The 15,800-nt window shown below is 42.5% G+C and overlaps 2 long non-coding RNA genes across 3 annotated transcripts; one reads left to right on the top strand and one right to left on the bottom strand.

Moving 5' to 3' along the window:
• Positions 1 to 629: 629 nt before the first annotated feature.
• Positions 630 to 15,288, top strand: LOC102901322. Of its 2 annotated transcripts, XR_006586500.1 has the most exons (3): positions 630 to 795; positions 8,870 to 9,073; positions 14,792 to 15,288. It is a non-coding gene; the product is annotated as an uncharacterized LOC102901322 (long non-coding RNA). The 2 variants fall into 2 exon arrangements; XR_002145812.3 differs by lacking the exons at positions 630 to 795; positions 8,870 to 9,073 and adding an exon at positions 12,858 to 13,032.
• Positions 5,310 to 14,798, bottom strand: LOC109492085. The gene is made up of 3 exons (XR_002145808.3): positions 14,639 to 14,798; positions 5,906 to 6,177; positions 5,310 to 5,571 (listed from the first exon to the last, which is right to left on the bottom strand). It is a non-coding gene; the product is annotated as an uncharacterized LOC109492085 (long non-coding RNA).
• Positions 15,289 to 15,800: the final 512 nt, after the last annotated feature.

Below are 15,800 nucleotides of genomic sequence, written 5' to 3'. Positions count from 1 at the left end.
GAATAGTACTACTTCGGGGGTTGTTGTGAGGATTCAACGAGATAATAAATAAAAATAAGACACAGAGAACGTTTCCTGGCTTATGTTAAACGTTCAATAAATGTTGACGTGTCGTTACATCGTGGAGATTAGGTTCTCGTTTCACTTTGAAGAAAGCAGAAAACAAGGCAGACAGGGTGTCACAAGGGGAACTGGCTCAGCCTCTAGACAGAGCTCTGTGGGATGGCACTTATTCCAATGAGTTCATCTTGACCTGGGACCTGGTCTTCATTCTACTGATGCAGAAACCTAACTTTGTCAGCACCCAGAGAGTGCAGCTGTAATTGGGGGGTGAACTTACAATACCGGACGCCGGTGGTGTGTGTGTGGGGGTGTGTGCATGAGCTCAGAGAAAAACAGGGAAAGGGGGTGGGGGAGGAGAAGAGAGAGAGGGAGAGGGATTGAGAGAGACAGCGCAAGTAGAAATTTTGAGTCTGGTGAGGATGACCTTTACATTTTTCAGCGAGAGAAACTCTTACTACAGAGGGCTTGAAGGTTGCTGGGAAGAACAACGTCAGCAGTGACAAGACAGTCTCAAGGGACTGTCTTCGTCTCAACTGTGACACCAACTCCCTTTGTTGGGTGGCGTCTTCTGAAACAACCACAGCTGGGTCGCACTGGGTAGCACTGTGTAGTCTTTAAGCCTCGAGGGGGCGCTCTAAACTTCAGCTCCAAGAACGAGGCAAGGGCCATCTAGCCAGGTCTTGCCTTTTGGGTATAAACAAACACAGGAGATTTTTGGAGAGAACACGGAAGGTAGGTGGGTGGGCTGTGCTTAGGAGAGAGTGAGTGAGGCTGGGCACGTGGAGCTCCAGAGGTGCATTTGGGGCCATTGCTAGAGAAATGTTTTTCTCTCTCAGCTTCTACAATTGAATAGAATGATTAGTGTGTGTGTGTCCATATTTCCACTTACAGAAGTTAAACATGCATGTTGTAAAATTTTTTTAATATGAGGGAAGGTATGGCTTTGAAAGTGAAATGCATTCGTACCCCCAACCCGGCCCCCCAAAGCGTTGAGTTTCATATGCTTGCTATGACTGTATCCACTAACTAGCTAGCAAATAACTATACATATACAGGAACACATGTGTAGTTATGTCTACGTAAATAGGAATGCCGACAATTAAGTTCACAATGATAACCTGTAAAGCTGCCTGAAAAGCTTGTGTTTCATGGCCCACTGCGTTCCTTTCCCACGAGCAAGTAGCACAGAAAGGCAAATTATCAGAAATTTATGAGCTGAGCATAGAAAGAAAACAAGGGAAGTGAGTTAATCTTCTGAAATGTCTTTCAGCTAAAAGACACGTCCCCTCCCCATCAATGCATCGGGGAACTAGTATCTCACAGACCACATTTGGAAAATGGTGATCTCTGCTTATGTCATTTTGAAGTCTCCTTAAGGCAGAAATTATTACTGTTCCTTTTAGAATTCCCTGCATTGGGGTAAAAATTAACAACTTTCTTTAACCTACCTATGGGTTCTTTGAAAAGATGTTTAATGACCTATTTAAGATGATTAAAACCATCCTATTAATTTTTTGCTCATGTTTCAAAGGAGTCTGGGAAGCGTAACAGTTATTTAAGATAAAATAAACCAGCAGACCAAAAACTATTAATGCTAATAAATCTAAAAGTAAAGTCTGCCATTAGGAATGGCTTAAATATATGAAGTATTTCTTTTAAAATAATCACTATTCCTATACCTTTCACATAGGTCTAGAAGTGCAAGTTATGATTACTTTTAGGCATATAACACACAAACGGGTAACCAATGGTGCCTTTGGCCCCAAGCCATTCTTCGTCTCATCCACTAGAGGGTACCTGAGGGTTGTTCAACAAAAGCACTCAGGAAACCAGATTAAAAATGTGAACCAGAAACCACAGACCAAAAGTGCTGTATATATATTTTAATACTTCTGGCACATGACTAACCAAATTCAGTGTGCTAAAAGATAGCCACATATTTTTTCCCTTATAGAATTTTGACACTTCTGTTTTGTACACCAGTATTCAGTTTTGAAAACCTTTTGAATCTTGCCTAACGAGGATGGTATTCGGTATTCTACAGTATAATAAACACATCTGCTTTTCTAATGAAACTTGTGGTATTGAAGATTACTAGAAAAGCCTGGCAATTTTATTATCATAATCCCAGAATTATTTCTCTATTTTGTGTAATTAGTCTGTTACTTAATTGGATTCCCTCTGAATGGTCCCATGAAAGATGCAGGGTTATTTTTCCTTTATTACGTTCATCTTCTACTCCTCACTCCCTCCCACGCCATGTTCTAGTAAGAGCAAGTTACTGTATTGGACAGTAAAACTGAAAATTAGAAGTAGTCCAAATGACCAGTGGCAGGGAATAGGAAAGCCAACAGTGGAGTGTTATGGCCACGCATGTTTATATTAATCTATTAATTATAGTATATATAAATTATAACACTAATGCAATACTATCAGGATCGCATTTGCAAAATATGCTGACCATTCGCTAAGGGTCAGTCCCTGTGTTATGTGAATGATGAACAGGAAATAAATTCCAGCTCTTGAGGAGTATATAATTGTGTGTGTGTGTGTGTGTGCGTGTGTGTGAGAAGAGATCCATGATTGAATACGTAGAGGGTTGGGATTGTGAGCATGAACTTTGGAATCAGAAATTCAGGTTCTCCCACTCATTTGTTACATGACCTTGAGCAAATGACTTTACCTGTCTCCGAGCCTTGATTTTCTTATCTGTTAAATGGGGATAATCATCTACCTTAATTTTATTGTGAAAATTAAGTGGAAGCATGACCATAAAATATCTGACACCTAGTATGGATCATGGAGTTTAGATCATGGAGTTCGGTTGGCTTTCTGCGTGTAGCAGGGAATCGTGTGATATCATGTGTGATAGACTGTCTCATGATGGCCACCCCCAGAATGAGATGGAAGCATTGTTCCAGGGCCAGACAATTGGTCTGGGCAGACAAGCTTCAGTCACATCCTGACAGTCCTATTTTCTGGATAGCCCAGTGGTTTGGGCTGCCTGATACGAAGAAAGTCACTGAGAAGGGATCTTGCCTCCTTTGGAATAGCGTGCGTTTCTGTTTTTACTTTAACTGCTTCAAGGTCCAGTGGTCAAAGTGGGTCTCTTTGGGTGAAGACTTCTATAGTCCTGAGAGCCAGTGTAGATGGCTGCTCCCACATGAGCTAGCAGACGGAGCTCTTTCACTGAGAAATGGGCTTGGGGCCAGGCTAGGATGGCAGAAGTGTTTCTCAAGCAACATTCTGAATGATTCTGAAATCCAAGGAATCTGAAGGACCGGGAGTCAAATGGAGTCAAAAGAGTCAACTGGGCTGAGGTCAGAAAAACAGACAATGAAATCCAAATGGGTTACCAAGCCAAGATGGGCAGAGCTGTGCTGAAATCCAGGGTATAGAGCAGGGATTGGAAACTGGCGGGGGAGGGAGGGGGATGGGTGCAGAGAACAGTGAGAACCTACTATTTACCAGCTACTATTCCCGATACTAGAGCTTATATTCCAATAAGCTAATTTCCCGTGCTGGTAAGTACTATGAAGACAGATGGCCTAGGACAGTGTAATAAGAGTTTCTGGGAAGGCTGTTTTAGCTAAGGTGGTGTTCTAGGAAGAAGGAACACCAAGGGCAAATGCCCTGAGGCAGGAATGATAGAAGAAGGCCTTTGTAGCTGGAGTGTCATGAATGAAGTGACAGGTGGAAAGAAATGAGTTTAAAGAGGTAGTCAGGGGCAACTCTTGTAAGGATCTTGTAAGCCATGATAAAGGGTTTGGATTTTAACCATGCAGTGGGTAGCTGTTGGAAGTTTTAAATAGGGCAGGGCAGTTGGCAGGATCTGATTTACATTTTAGAAAGACCCTTCCGGCTGCTGTGTGAAGGTTAAATTATAGCAAGACAAGAGTCTTATACAGGAAAAGTCTTGGAAGAAGGAAGAAGTAGGGACTGCTGTGTCAAATCGGACAGAAATTCCCATGAGCTGGGTCAGTGGAAAATCTGTGTGGCACAGATCCATTTCCTCTCCAACCCTGAGGTTGTCCTTGTACTCAAACCAGGCCAGTAGGTGGGCCTCACCTCTTGACTTCCTTTCCAGGAGCATCTTGGTCCTGGGGGTTTATTTATTCAGATTTCTAAATATGTACAAGTCAATCTAAAATTTTGAGGGACGTAGCTTGAGGCTGAGATCGTGCTTCTGCTATACATCTCACTCTGTTTCAGTACAAATGAGGAAAAACGACTGAGAGTCTTTTAAAACGTGGAGGATGGGGTAGAGAAGGAGCTTGATTTAAGTAACATTTCAATCAGATAAATTGCCTTAGTTATTTAAAGATGTAACTTGAAAGTATATTTAAAAACAAGAATTCGAATAGCTACATACTTATTGCATGCGTACCGTGGGCTAGAGGCTTTGTAAGTGAAACAAAACACAACAGCAGTTATTGTTGTAAGAGCTTTGTGTTCCTGCTGTGCAAAGGGATTCCGGTTCTGAGACTGAACCAGGTCTTTGGATGCAATATGGTTACAAAAGTACTTCTTTACTCACAACCCTGAAAGCTAAGCATTAAGGTTCCTACCTTTTGCCGATGAAGAGACCAACGTTTAGAAAGGTTGGTTACGCGGTCCAACTGAGTAATAAAGCGAGAATGTGACTCTGGGGCTATCTAGCTTCCAAACTCCAAATTCACGCTGGAGCCACTCCACATGAGTTGTACAAGTAAGGTGCAGTGATTACGGGTGTGAACCATGGTGTCAGGGGGGCTTGGATTTGAATTCTGCTCCATCATTTACTAGCTGTATCTTCTTGGCTGGTTACTTAATATCTAAGAGCCTGTGTTTCCTCATCTGTAAAACAGGGGTAACAACAGTCCCTCCTTCAGAGGTTGCTCTGAAGATGATGTGAGATGTATAACACAGACCTGGAAAATGGAAGGGGACCCAATAAATGTTAGTGTATATACACATATATACATATATATATATATATATATATATATATATATATATATATACGTATATACATATATGCACTATCCTATGAGGGGTACTTTGACATCTGTCTGAACCAGTTTCACTTCCAGCATCAGAAACATATATCCTGCCTCGGAAATGTCTCACATAATAGATTGTGTCTGCTCAACTTGCTGTGCACAGTGCTTCGAACACCAGGCATCTAGGAAGTACTCTGGATGATGATATTACCCAACTGCATGAGTGGGTTTGATAGCTTTTCCAAAGGGCTGGTATTTCAGTTGTGCAACTGTAACTGCTTCATGGCAGTAGAAAAGATTTATTTTTGGGGACCCCAATCAACCCTTAGCCCCATTCCTCAAACTCCAGCTATATCACAAGATGTCAAAGCCGTGCGGTATTAATGTTTGGTCAAAGGTGCTAGTGGCATTTTGCAGATGTAATGAAGAACGCACGTTGTCCAAGATCGCTTCGTGATGCCTTCTGCCCTGAGCCTTGTTTGCCCTTTAAGGCCCAGCTGGCGGGGAAATTCAGCTGCTAGCTCACCTGGAAGTCAACGCGAAGACAAAAGCACTGGTTTATTCAACTTTGCAGGAGCCGGGGACCTCAGGCTGGGCTAAAAGATGCCACCCAGTGAGGGAAAGGATCTAGTAATCATCTCCGTCCAGAGCCAAGTCTCACAGAGGAAAAGATCTCCCATAATTAAAAAAAAAAACAGAGTGATTTTCCAATGTGGATGGTGGCCTGACTGAGAAGAAGGCAACAGGAGTGGGGATGGGGAACAGAGAAAAAGGAGGGGTTTTCTATCAGAGGGCTACTGTTGTCCTTGAGGTAAGCAGTTAAATCACGTAAAACTGGTTTGCAGGACCAGATTTCTTACCTGAAGGTGAAGAATTGTGCACTCGCTTCAAACCGGTCTGTTCTAACCAGCTCGTTTTCACTTGCGCTAGAGAAACTGAGTCAGCCTGACGCATTTTCCATAGAGCAAGAGCCATATCTTCAGGGAAGTTTCTGTGTGTGGCAGCTCAAAGTGGGCCAGTTTTCCTCTGAATCTTGGTGACACGGGGACCTGGACGGCCCTGGTTCAAAATAGTGGTCCAGCGTGTACTTGCTTGGTACCTTGGGCAAATTACCTGCCCTCAATTTCCTCATCTGTAAAATGGAATTAATGAAAGAAACGACTTCGCAAATGCACCCGTGATGGACAAAAAAAGAGAGAGTATTTTAACCCCCGATTGATGATAGACACTTCTGCCTTTTAAGGAAGGTAGGCATACTTCATACCAGTGAGGAAATAGAATTTTCCTTTGGGCCTCTTCCCAGAGAGGGAAAAGAGAGAGAGAAGAGAGACAGAGACAGAGAGAGAGAAAGAGTACTAGCATGCAGCTGGGTAGAAAGCCTGTTTAAAGGAGCATGTTAACTGCAGAATTGGAGCAGAACATGGCTCTAGTGGCTGGAGAGGGCTGAATGGCCTCACCCAGTAGTTGTCAGGGCTTCTAGTGGCCAGTGAAAGAGAAAGAAGAGAGAGGTGGCCCAAGCAATGCTGCAGAAGGCAGATCTTAAAAGTCTGGAGAGCCCAGCTGCTATTCAGTTTACATGTTTATATATATCAAAGGACTCAGAATAATTCTTGGCACCAGTGAGCATTTAATAAATGGCAGCTAGTAGCCGTGTGGCACAGTGACAGCACACAGCATCATTGCCTTCAAAGAGTCCCTCTCCCCGGAGGAAAAGCATCATCTCTCTTTTTCATGGCGTGTGTGTGTGTGTGTGTGTGTGTGTGTGTGTGTCTTGGGGGAGCAGGATAGGCAGCAAAGAGGAAAGTAATGGGTTCAAATTCTGGTTCCACAGGGTTTGTTTCTTTCTTTAATTTTCCATTTTTAAATTGGGACAAAAAATAGCACCTCATCTCATACGATTCATGTGAAGTTTAAACAAGATAATCTAGATAATTCATATGCCAGGCACTTAGCCTTCAGAAAATGTTAGCTCTTGCTAGGATTCTATAATAACAGTCTTACAAAGATGGTATACTATCCTAGAACATGTGCTTTGTTGTTTTTCTTTTAAAATTTATAAGTGGGGTGCCTGGGTGGCTCAGTCAGTTAAGCGTCTGACTCTTGATTTCTGCTCAGGTCATGATCTCATGGTTTGTGGATTCAAGCCCCACTGTCAGCAACAGAGCCTGCTTGGGATTCTCTCTCTTCCTCTCCCTCTCTCTGCCCTTCCCTCACGTGCTCGCTCGTTCTCTCTCTCTCTCTCAGAAATAAACTTAAAAAAATAAAATACACATGCATATTCAATACAAAAAAAACCTTGGAAAACATGTAAAGAACACAGAAAAACAATGGGCACTCCAGCATAAAGATCACCAGGGTTAACATTTTGGTTTATGTCTTTTCAGTTTTTTTCCTCTCAAGTGTATGGACATCTTTGTTCTGTCTTTTCAAAATGGGATACTGTTCTTTAGTATGCTTTTTTTTAAACCTAGCAATAGACTGTGAACTTTTCCCCGTGGATGAGTTGCTTCTTAAAATAGATGTTCCAGTGGAAGCAGCCATACCCAGGGCCAGCAGACTCATTACTATTCTTTTTCTTTTCTTTTCTTTTCTTTTCTTTTCTTTTCTTTTCTTTTCTTTTCTTTTCTTTTTTACAGACTGGGGGGCTGGGGGTAAGTCTTATGGCCATCCAAATCTGGGAAACACTGCACACACATTTCCTTATTGGAAAATTAACAGTGCCTATTAGCATGTTAAAGGCTCTAGGAAACCCTTCCATGAGAGAACCTGCCTGACTTGGATTAGATCAGTGTTTCCAAAACTGATTTAGCACAGTGGAGCCTCTATTCTCATAACTCCCGCTGATATCTCAGGAATCATTTGGGGAAACACTCCTGCAGGTGAAGATTCCTTAAAAGTAGAGAGCAGATCTTGTTTGTCTTGTCTCCACACGGCCTTACAGATGGATTGGTTTTTTTAAAAGAAATTATGGAAAATGGGATTGGCCTGATGAATCCACTTTCTAACCAACACGCGTGTGAACCAGGGGCCAGGGTTAGAGACTGGGGCTGTGCTCTGAAGTGTCTCTCCGTGTAAAGCTAATTGGCCCCTTTGGGGATGAACCTGTGAACTTGGCCTCGTTAGCACCAGCACGGAACAGCGGAGTTAGTTTATCTGGCGCCATGAAATGGTATTCTTCCCCAGATTCTCATGCTGTCCTCCAGGTGGCGATGTGGGTTTGTCATCCTGAGAGCCTGACGCCTGGGCCAAGCAAAGCTTAAAATTGAGGGGGGTGCAGGTGTGGATGAGGAAGGAAGCTGGGAGGGAGTGATACACTGTCAGGCGTGCGGCTGGCATGACGCTGAGGCACAGCCTCATACTCTGGGAATAGGACTAAGGTTTTAAAGAATACTGATGAACCAGTGAGCCAATAAATATCACTAGTGTTTACTGAGCACCAACTGGGAGGGGTAATATGCCAGATAATTTCCCTCTTTTGATTTCTTCTGATCGTCCTCCCAACACACCTATGGGGTAGGTCCTTCAGCTGGCAATAGAAGACCTGGAAGTCCAACCCGGGTCCTGTATCTGAGGGCTCCGCTAGACCGAAACAACAAGATGTTGACCAAAGATGAATAAATGTGAAATGTTTGTCTATCTATCCTTCTATCCGGCTACCTATCTATCTATTTATCGATCTGCCTTTCATTTCATTTGTACAGGGTGGGCCTAATAGCACTGTGTGGTTGGAAAGAATATTCTGATAAGTCCTTCTGAGAGGGTTCTGGGAGAGAGGATTTTTCTGGTTTCATTACATTTCCTATGATCTTTATTCTCTCTTGCAGACTGCTTCTCCATCTGGTGGCTCAGCTGGCCACCGCTTAATTCCACTGTGCCCACGGGGGCTGTGCAGAGGGCCACGAGAAATGTCCAAAGGGCACCTAGCCCTGACGTGGAGGGCAACGGAAGACCAAAGGATGTGTAGGAGTCAGCTATGCAACTGTCACAGATGGCTATTCCAGCCAGAACGACACGTGCTGAGGCTTGAGGTCAGCAAGAGCATGGTACATTAGGGGACTGAAAATAGTTCAGTGTGGCTGGCCCTGGGGTAAGGGTATGTGATGCCAGGCGTGGGTAAGGGAGGAGAGTGAGGAAAGGCTGAAGAGGTACATGGAGTCAAGATAGTGAAGGGCCTTGTAAGTCGGGTTGAGGTGCTTGAACTTGATCCTGAGCGCCACCAGGATTCCCTGAAGGGTTTTAAGGCATGTGATGAAATGGACAGGTTTGCATTTTAGAAAGAGCCCCCCAGCAATGGAGAAGGGATGAGGAGGGAGGGGTGTGTGCGTGTGTCTGCACACACTCCAGCACCCATTTCTGGGGCAGGGGGACCACAGGACAAAGGTTGGGAGGGCGTTGCAATACCTCCTGCAAGAGGTGAGGGGGCACTGGCCCAAGGAAGCCGCAGCACTGTCCGTGGAGACGGCTGTCAGCAAATTTGAGAAGAATTAACAGCCTCCGACTACTGACTGGGAGCTGAGGGTGACATTTTGAGGTTCTCTGGTTATTAGTGACAGCATATACTAATATTTTCTATAAATATTAGTATAAACAGAAATATTTTTGTCAAAACCGGGTGGCAAAATGCTCCATACAGGGTGCCTGACCCATCTCTCTTCACCTCCTTCTAGCAGTGCCCCCCCGATTTCTTTCTCTCCCTTTTTATCTTTTAAAAATCTCTCCTCATATAATGTGCAACAAAGATCATGGGTGTCTGAAAAACAAATAAACCAGTGAAGAAATGGGCAGAAGACACGAAAAGACATTTTTCCAAAGAAGACATCCAGATGGCCAACCGACACATGAAAAGATGCTCAACGTCGCTCATCATCAGGGAAATACAAATCCAAACCACATTGAGATATGACCTCACATCAGTCAGAGTGGCTAAAATTAACAACTCAGGAAACAACAGATGTTGGTGGGGATGGAGAGAAAGGGGAACCCTCTTGCACTGTTGGTGGAAATGCAAACTGCTGCAGCCACTCTGGAAAACAGCGTGGAGGTTCCTCAAAAAATTAAAAATAGAATTACCCTACAACCCAGCAATTGTACTACTAGGAATTTATCCCAAGGATACAGGAGAGCTGATTCAAAGGGGTACATGCACCCCAATGTTTATAGCAGTGCTATCAATAATGGCCAAATTATGGAAAGAGCCCAAATGTCCAACAACTGATGAATGGATAAAGATGTGGTATATACACACACAATGGAATACTACTCAGTGATGAAAAAGAGTGAAATCTTGCCATTTGCAACAACGTGGACGGAACTGGAGGGTATTATGCTAAGTGAACTAGAGAAACCTAACATATGAGCATAGGGGAAGGGAAGGAAAAATGAGACACAAACAGAGAGGGAGGCAAACCATAAGAGACTCAAACTGAGTCTCAGAACAAACAGAGGGTTAATGGGGGTGGGGGGTGGGGGGGTGGGAAAAATGGGTGATGGGCATTGAGGAGGGCGCATGTTGGGGTGAGCACTGGGTGTCGTATGTAAGTGATGAATCATGGGGATCTACTCCTGAAGCCAAGACTACACTGTATGTTAGCTAACTTGACAATAACAAATAAATAAATACTGCCATGGAAAAACAAAAAACAAACAAAAAAAGAGCATGGGTGTCAGAGTCAGGCTGATGTGAGTCACAGCACTAATGATTATTAAGGTATTTATTTGAACTTCATTGAGCCTCATTTATTCAATTGTAAATGGGGATAACTGTACCTACTTCATAGGACTGGGATTATGATTTAGTGCAGGTTTTCCTTTTCGGACCCGAACCCAAATCTCTCTCGGATGGGTGGTAAATGGCCCCACCCTACGACCCATTCACCCAAACCAAAACCCGCGCTTCCTCCTTTCCTTTACTCCCCACCCGGGTGACTCACTGTCACCTCTTGCCTTGACGTCTCTACTAGCTTTTTAACTGGTCACCTGGTTCCACATCACTTCTTGCAGGACCCTTCCTGTTTTCTCCATCAAGCAGCCAGGTTGATCTTTTTGGTCCATGTTGTTTGTTTGTTTGTTACAGCAACTTTATTGAGATATAAGTCACATACCATGAAATTCACCCATCTAAAGTGTACAATTCAGTGGGTTGCAGTATACTCCAAACTTTGTGCAGCCATCACCGCCATCCAGGTTGAGAGCATTTTAATCACCCTGAAAAGAAACTCTGTCTCCATCAGCAGTCTCTCTCTATTCCCTGACAACCACTAATCTACTTTTTGTCTCTATGGATTTGCCTATTCCGGACCTTTGGTATAAACGGGATCCAACAGTATACAATCTTTTGTTTCTGGCCTCTTAGCATATTTTCAAGGTTCATCCGTGTTGTAGCACGCATCAGTGTTTTATTGCTTCTCATGGCAGAATACCATTATCCTGAATGGATCTATCACATTTTGCTTATCCATTCATCAGCGGATGGATATTTGAGTTGTTTCTACTCTTTGGCTATCATGCAAAATGCTCCTGGGAACATTTGTGTACATTTTTGTGTTTACTTGTGCTTCTAATTTTCTTGGGTGTGTACCTAGGGCTGGAATCACTCAGTCACATGGTAACTCTGTTTAACATTTTTTGAGAGGCTGCCAAACTGTTTTCCAAAGCGGTTGCAGCATTTTATAATCCGACCAGCGACATTCGGGGGTGCCAATTTCTCCACATTTTTGTCAACATTTGTCACTGTCTGCTTTTTTGAATGTCGTCAGCCCTGGTGGGTGTAAAACTGGTACCTCACTGTGGTTTTGATTTGCATTTCCCTACGGACCAGTGATGTTGAGCGTCTTTTCACGTATCTATGGGCCATGTGTATATCTTCTTTGGAAAAATGTGTATTCAAATCCTTTGCCCTTCCCCTTTTAACTTTTCTTTATTGTGGTAAAATATGCATAACATACATCAAAGTTACTATTTTAACTCTTACAGTTCTGGCAGAATTAAGTACAGTTCACGCTGTTGTGCAACCATCACTGTGACCCATCCCTAGAACTTTTTCATTTTCCCGAACTGAAACTCTACCCCGTTACTTTCTCCTTTCAGTCCCTGGCAACAACTATTCTCCTTTCTCTTTTGTTATTGCCGTTCTTGTTCTTGTTTTTAGTTTTGTTTTTAAAATAGCCATCCTCCTGGGTGTGAAGTGATATGTCACTGTGATTTTGATTTGCATTTCCCTCGTGCTTAGTGATGTAGAGCATCTTTTCATGTGCTTATTGGCCACCTGTATATCTTCTTCAGAGAAATGTCTTTTGCCGTTTTTTTTTTTTTTATTGGATTTTTGGTCCTTTCAATATTGAGTTGTAAGAGTTTTTTTTTTTTTTTAACTTACACGATCTGCAAATATTATCTTCCATCCTGTGAGCTGCATTTTCACTTTCATGATGGTGTGCTCTGAAATCGAAGTTTTTATATCTGAGAACTCCAATTTATCTGTTTACTTTGCTTCCTTAGGCTTGGGTGTCATAGCTAAGAAACCATTGCCTAATCCAATGTCAGAAAGATTTACTCTCAGGTTTTCTTCTAAATGTTTTATAATTTTAGCTCTTACATTTAGGTCCATGACCCATTTTGAGTTAATTATTGTATATGGTGTGAGGCAGAGCCAGGGTGATGTTTCAAAAACAAACCAGACTCAGTGACTCCGCTTCTTAAAATTCTCTACTGGCTTCCGACTGCTCTTAGAACACAATCCTAGTTCCTCGCCCCAAGGTTTTCAGCCTCATCTCAGTGCCCATGCACCCCCTCCCAACCCCCCCAGGCCTAGCTTGCTGGAGCCATGGCTGCCTTCTCACAGTTCCTAATCCGTAAACTCATTCTGACTGGTGTTTTTGCAATGCTGTTCCCTACGCCGGAAACAGAATTTCTAGTGGCTACTGCCCTTCTTTCGATCTCAGTGTAAAAGTGCCTTCTTCAGTTAAGACCTTGGCTGACCACTCTACATGAGGTATGTTCTTCCCCCGACTCCTTATTCCTATTTTTGTTTCGGTCGCAGTAATTAACAAGGGCTTTGTTCCTTCGCAGTAATTAACAAGGGCTATATTCGCTTTAGTTGCTTACTTGCCATTGCCCCTCCCCATCACTGAAATCCCAGGGGGGCCACCACCACATCAGTCTTATTCACCTCTGTCCCCAGCACCCAGTACAGTGCCTGACACATAACAGGTGCTCTGTAAATGTTTGCTTTAAGACATAAAGAAAAAGTAGGCGTTAGAAATGTGTCTTCCATTCCCAGCTTCCCTTCCACTTTCGCCAATTCTATTACCTCCCTCTTGTATCAGCTTTTGCCTGGATTTTCTTCTATTTCCTGTTTTCATGGAAGATGACTTTATGGAACAGAGCATCCGTTTTTTTGCTTTTTTTTCTTCTCTTACTGCTCTTCCTCTTCTTACTGTTTTTAGCATATAAGAACCAGCGCTGAGATACAGCTTTCTAGCTCACAACTTGTTGTTTTTCTTTTCTGAAACTGTCTCAACAGCAACTCAATATTGAGCTCTCCTGGCCTTATGTTTTCATATGAATCAGGCTTTCCCCCTCAGTGAAGATGTGGGATCTGTAAGAATAGGATTTCTTTTCTAGCTCAGAGAGTGGTTTGTTGAATCTGGGCAAGTAAATCTCAGTGAACACTAAGGAGTGGATCAGTGGCACTTTTAAAACCCAATAACACTCATGTATGCTGTGATTAAAATATCAAAAAACTCCAGGGGCGCCTGGGTGGCTCAGTCGGTTAAGCGTCCGACTTCGGCTCAGGTCATGATCTCATGGTTTGTGAGTTTGAGCCCTGCATCGGGCTCTGTGCTAACAGCTCAGAGTGTGGAGCCTGCTTCGGATTCTGTGTCTCCCTCTCTCTCTGCCCCTCCCCTGCTCATGCTCTGTCTCTGTCTCAAAAATAAATAAAAAACATTAAAAAAACTAAAATGTAAAAAAACTCCAAATCATGGATGGAGCTAGAGCGTATTCTGCAAGGCGAAATAAATCAATTGGAGAAAGACCAATAGCATATGATTCCACTCCTATGTGGAATTAAAAAAAAAAAAGCCAGATGAACATAGAAGAAGGGGAAAAGAGAGAGAGAGGAAAGCAAACCATAAGAGACTTAACTATAGAGAACAAACTGAGGGTTGATGGAGGGAGGTGGGTGGGGGATGGGCTCCATGGCTGATGGGCGTTAAGGAGGGCACTTGGGCAGAGCCCTGGGTGTTGATGAAAGTGGTGAATCACTAAATTCTACACCTGAAACCATCTTTGCCATGCATGTTAACTGGAATTCAAACAAAAACCTGAATTTTTTAAAAATGTCCAAATCAGTGGATTCTGAAACTGTTACAATCCTACCACATACAAAATTTAATTAACCAAGCACCTTTTGTGTAGAAATTCTATGAGAAGTAATAACATCATATATGTTGTCAAAAATCCTGCAGAATAATTTCTTATAGATGACTCCCCGTTTAAATAGAGGAACTGAGATCCTTTGTTTGGTGACATATCTCTGCACACATTTCTGCTTCATATCAATTCAGCAGGATTATAATCATAAAAAAGGAACATACCTTCGTCTTAATGTTAAGCTCTGCTCCCCCTGCTGATAGAAATTCTTTTGATGAAGGCTGTAGCCAGAAACATGGTTAAAGACCATTTCACCTGAAAGCCTCACATTCTGGACTTTTTTTTTATTTGTTTGCCATCTTGTTTATCATTTACAGATATCCAAACACCTAAGAAGTGAGCCCAAGAGATGATTGAAACTTTTGATCCGGGAAATAACTCACACATTTGTTTTGCTTTGCTCTAATCTTCAGAGGTGTGTATCATGTTGCCAAGTCCCAGGTTTTTAAAAAACAGATTTTTCCTTTGGGCTTCCCCCCTCCCACCTTGCATCGCGGTAATATTTTCTCCTATCTCTCATCTTCTAAAAAAAAGTAGGTGTAACAGTCCAATCAGCCTTTACCAACTTTTCTGCAAGAACAAGGCAGAAAATACGAAGATATACATCAAGAATTGTTATTATTGTTTATGTAGTAGTGATATATGACTCCCCTGGGCTTTGTGTTTTACATGGCCACTTTGAAAACACAGGATGCTGTTCAGGCACAAGCGATTTGTTTCTGAGTCCTGTGCTTGGATATTTCTAATAAATATATTCTGCCTCTGATTTTATGATATCAACAAGATACCCATGCAATAAAATATTTTCAGATTCCTGGTATTGTCTATGTTGTCAAACAAAGATAGCGTCCCTAAACTTCAAGAACAATAGGTAGAGAAAACATTGCGAATAAAGTAAATAAATATGTGTAAATCATCATCATGACAATGATAGTTTTTTCCACGGGACACCGTCTGGAAGTGTGTGAATCAGCGCTTTCAGCCATGTTACTTCTGGATAGAGAAATCAGAGGTGATTTTCATTTTCTTTTCCTCTATTTGCCTTTATCTATATTACTTTTTTTCTAACGGCCATTGTAGATTATTTCTGAAACAAAAAGATCCCTTTCAAAGAACAGTGTGTAAGAAGAATTGGTAAAACTAAGTATAAAAATAGAGCGAGTAACACTTTTGAATGGAAAATGGCTCAGAAACATGGCTTCTGAGAAGTGAAAATCTGATTTATTGTCTATTAATTTTCGAGCTCAGATTGTGCACTTTTCCTTTAGCTTTGATGAAAACACTGGCTACCTTCTGTCTCCCCGCATCCCTGGATCAAGCAGGCCA

This window comes from Felis catus, chromosome D1, assembly GCF_018350175.1.
Source record: "Felis catus isolate Fca126 chromosome D1, F.catus_Fca126_mat1.0, whole genome shotgun sequence".
Lineage (NCBI taxonomy): Eukaryota > Metazoa > Chordata > Mammalia > Carnivora > Felidae > Felis > Felis catus.
Note: the sequence above shows the minus strand (reverse complement) of the source record. Positions and strands in the feature narration are given on the sequence as shown.